The following is a 5,136-nucleotide window of genomic DNA, read 5'->3' as shown; positions in this document are numbered from 1 at the left end:
CAATAAAAATAATGATGGCTATTTGGAGACATTTGGATTTTTACAGATTCTTCCCCTCATTGCAGTAATACAAAGGAAGGGACATTCCAGACAAGATGCCTGGGACATCTTTCCATCCTTCAAGAAAGCTATTGAAAACAGGATGTATTAGCTACATTCAACACATAATTACAGAAAGTTCCTACTGCTCAAAGTTGAGACAATTTCAGCATAAAATAAAACAATTATAATATTTAGAATGAGTGTTAACTGTGTTTTAATCTACACTTCATTTTAAACTAATTTTTGAGATATAATTCACATACAGTTCATTCCTTGAAGTATACAATTAGTTTTTAATAATCTCACAAATCACCTATCATAAGTCAATTTTATGTTTTATCAACTCAAAAAGAAGCTCCCTACTCTTAATATCTTCTTTATTCTTTGCCACCTCTAGCCTGAAACAATCACTAACCCATTTTCCATCTTAATAGCCTTCTCGGGCTGGTGAGATGGCTCAGTGGTCTAAAGCACCTACTTGGAACAAGCTTAGCAAAGCACAGGGACTGCGGTTCAATCCACCAGCACCACATGCCAGCCCCGCCCCCTGGTGGGCTGAGCTGGCCCCCCTCCATAAATAAATAAAATAAAAAAAAAATAGCCTTCTCTCCTGTGAACATTTCCCTTGGACAGATTCGTACAATAGGCAATCATTTGTAATCAATTGCTTTCGCTTAGCATATGTTCAAAGTCCATTCATATGATGTGATGTGTTAGGATCGCTCCTATGTATGAATAAATAATTTATTATATGATCACTTCACATTTGGTAATCCATTCACTAGTAGATGGATATTGAGTCTACCATTTCACTATTACCATTAATACAATTGTAAGTAAATACATAAATGCTTAGCTTTCTATGGACATATGGACATTTTTCTGGGTGTGTGTTTGGAATTGCCAAATCATGTTGCTAACTCCATAAGTTTTCACTGAACTAGTGACTAGGCTGTTTTCCCAAGTCTCTGCAGCATTTTTCATTCTCTTTCCCCTTGTGTAATGGCTTCAGCTACTCCACATCTTTTTCAATAGGTGCTTGTTATTGTGCATGATAAATTCCAGTGAGTACGAAGCATTATCTCACTGTCATTTTGATTTGCAGTTGTTCAATCACTAATGATTTTAAAGCATCTATTCATGTGCTCCTTGATCATTTATATTTCATCCTTGAATAAATACCTATTCATATCTCTTGATTTTTTTTTTTGTATTTAGTATAGAGTCCACAGGGTCTCACTACGTGTACCAGACTCATAGCAATTCTCCTGTTTTCAGTCTCCCAAGCGCTGGGATTACAGGTGTGCGCCAGCACACCCAGTGTCAATCACCATCTCAGAGCATCCTGGGGGTGGGGCCAGCGCAGCATGCCTGGGATCTAACCCAGCGGCTGTGCTCTGCCTAAGTAGATGCTTTGCTCACAGAGCTATCTGGCCAGTCCCCTTTGCCAATTTTTAACTTGTGCTTTTCATCTGTCTATCATTGAGTTATAAGTATTCTTTGTATAGTCAAGGTATATTTTTTATCAGATACATGATTTACAAATTTTCTTGCATTATTTGAATTATCTTCTAATTTTTTCATGCTGTTCTTTAGAACACAAAGGTTTTACATTTTGATGAAACCTAATTCATTGATACTTTCTTTCACTGTTAGTGCATTTTTATCATATCTAAGAATACTTGGAAAATTCAAAAATCAAAATGAATTACCCAAATTTTTCTTAGTTTTAGTTCTTATATTTATGTACTTAATAAATTCTGAGTTAATTTGTATTTATAGTGTGAAGTAAGGTTCTGAATTTATTCTTTTTATGGGATTACCAGTGGTCCCTGAACTATTTTTTTTCTTTTTGTCCTCAGGACTTTGTGCTTGCCAGGCAGGCACTGTGACACTAATCTATATCCCAAGGCCTCCTGCACTATTTATTGAAAAGACTGTACTGTTCCCACTGGATGATGTCTTCTTTAACTTACAGTTGCTCATAAAAATGTAAGTTCACAAAATCTTAGGAATGCAAATAAATCAAAAGAGGAAAATTAAGAAGGAAAATATAAAATTTAACTGACTACCATGAAAACATGCTATAAAATGAACTGATTTTGAAAAGTTTAATGAAGAAAAATAATCTTTCTACATTTCTTCTACATTGATCAATGAAAGAGATGTTTAAACTTAGAAAAGTATTTGAGCTAGTAAATAAATAATAGAATTAAAATATCACTATTCTGTAACCCATAAAGAATTAATGTATTTAGGCCTCAAATTCATTCCCATTGCATTCTTACTAGTAAAGAATGGGAATAATTGAGATTAATTTCCAATTGAGGGTTAGCTGATAAAGGAGACAAAGTTTATCAGGCAGAATCTTATGACACACTATGGAAAATAAAGAACCCTGGTCAGGGTTATGGTGTCTAACAAGTGCAACACCAGAGTTCTTGAGCATGCGTTTTTTTGTTTTTTTTTTTTTTCTTTCTTCATTTATGTATTTAATACAGGGTCTCACTTGCAGACTTGTAGTGATCCTCCTGTTTTCAGCCTCTCCAGTGCTGGGAAAATGAGCATGTGCCACCATGCCCAGACTTCTTTAGCATTTCTTTCACTAAGCATCCAGGTTTCTTCTTGTTTTATAAACATAGGTGATGACATGTAATCATTAAGACATAAAAGTAGAAGGCAACAATTATCCTGTTTTTGTGCACTGTTCCCCACCACGTGATAAGGAACTCTGGCTGCATGGAGAGGCCATGTTCTGCCTGGCACTACCAACAATAGTTCGACAGAGGATGCCTAGGACATCCACCTGGACCAGCCCCTGGATACTGTAACCTCTTGGAAGGTACCATTCAAGAATTGCTTGTCAGTCAGGACACCTGCCATAGCCAGGAGAAATGAAAATAAAATATTTGTTATTTGAAACTCGTAAATTTGGAATAATTTCTTTCTTTTTTTTTTTTCTCAAATTTTATTTTATTTTTTTTTTCAACAAATAATACACTGCATATATTCTTCTTAGTGGTTAATTGCTGTACAAGATGCGGACTTGTGATCCTATTTACAAACATCATTAGAACAAATCATTCTATTCATTAAGAGAATGCAACTATATATCTATCCCAACCACTTTGAATACACAGATACAAAATGGACATTCATAGGTATACCTCATTTTTTCTAAGTTCCGTTATTGAATATTATAGGTGTGTAAACTCAGCAAAATATTCTAAAGGAGTCCAGTAGCCCATAATAGCATTGGGTCTTCTGTTTAACTGGCTGGAATAATTTCTTTACAGATAACTGGAACAAGAAGAATATGGAGAATCACCCTTGTTGGAGCTGGCATAACTACTTGAAGTAGGTTGTACGTGGTCCTTTCTGAGACAAGAAAGTTATGTTCGTGGTCCCTGGATTATTTCCTGGTCACAAGTGTATATTATCATTTAAAAGTAAGTCAGCAGTTATTTTTAATATTGTTGTAATTTTTATAAAACTTTGGAATTATTTTCAAATAAGTAAATAATAAGCAGTTTATGGATGTGGCTAATGTAACTGAATAATTTATAACCCCAAATTGGACCAATTTTAGCCCTTCTTGTAATTTCTATTATTCAGCATCAAGGATGGTTTTGGGGTCACCACATTAGAAGATATCATTTCAGAACTTCTTCTGTAGTTATGGAAATAAATCAGATTGATCAGGGTGCTCCCCAATTGTTTTAGCATGTGTTACTGTGAATGACTCTTATGTCCTTGGGATTATGATACTTTAGCAATATAAATGTAGCATTATTTAGATCTACATCTTAGACCTCAAAAGATGCAGAATTAAGTAAAACAGATGAAAGAAAAATTACAAATCCATATATTTAAAATAGGCCAAATATAGTCTCCTTACTTTGCGTTTAATGTAGCTTATATTCTGTACTTGTTGCATATGGTGTTTATCAAGTGTGCCGCTTGACTCTTCTGTGACCTTTCTGATTTATGTGTCTGCCCTCCTACTTCCTGAGAGTATCTTTGTAAGTTCTGTTAAATTCTGCAATTTTTTTTTTTTGTGTGTCGGGAATTGAACTCATGACCTTGTGCTTGCCAGACAGGCACTGTAGTACTGAGATATCAGCATTATATATTTTCAGGCTACTTTATTACATATGTATAATTAGAATCATTTTAATCTTTTAGTTGGTCTTTATAAAATATCTCTTTCATCTTTAGTAATGTATTTTGGCCTTACTGATGACTTTATCTGATAGTAGTAGTTTATTATTGTTCAGTAATTATTTTTACCCTTCCTGAATTTTATCATTTGAAATATGATTTCTATAAATGACATTGCTTGAGCTTATTTTTTAGAGTATTTTAACCTTCATGCTTCAATTTCATTTTTTTTTTCTTTTTGGCAGAACCAGGGATTGAACTCAGACCCTTGTGTTTGCCAGGGCAGCACATATTCCACTGAGCCAACTTCCCAGTCCCTTCAATTTCAACTTTAACTCATTTCATTCCATGTATTCTGCATATTTATACTACATACTTACATATCTATGCTTAAATCATGTTGCAGTTCTTTTCTAATACTTTTGTTTAAAATACATTTTTGTTATTCTGTTTTATTTTGTTTCCTTATTAAATTCAACACCTCTTGTCAGTTATACATTCTTTTGCTATTTTTTTTTCTATCACATCACTTAGCGTTTAACTAGAGATTGTGACTTATTACTTCATTAATATTGGTTAATACTTTTCCTTTTTCCAGACAATGTAATCACCTTGAAATTGTATATGGCATAAAACTAAAACCAGTATTTCACTGTAATATTATAAGGATTTCATGCTGTTAATATTCATTTAGTTTTGCCTGAGGCCGGCTGCATGACACTCTCTGAAATGCTTTTTTGTCGTCTCTGTCATAGTCTCTTTCACCAATTTCACCTGCCTGCACAACAGTCTTGAGAAGTTCCTGAGGAAGACACAGACAGCTGAGTGGCTGCTGTGTGGTGAATGCAGCCACTTCCTGTGGAGCTGTCCCACTTGGGGAGGGGACATGGGACATGGGCTGCTGCTGAGGAAAGTGCATTCACAGGTCTCTCC

The sequence above is a fragment of the Octodon degus genome, unplaced genomic scaffold (assembly GCF_000260255.1).
Source record: "Octodon degus isolate 3935 unplaced genomic scaffold, OctDeg1.0 scaffold00015, whole genome shotgun sequence".
In the NCBI taxonomy this organism is placed as follows: Eukaryota; Metazoa; Chordata; class Mammalia; order Rodentia; family Octodontidae; genus Octodon; species Octodon degus.
This window is presented reverse-complemented; position numbering follows the sequence as displayed.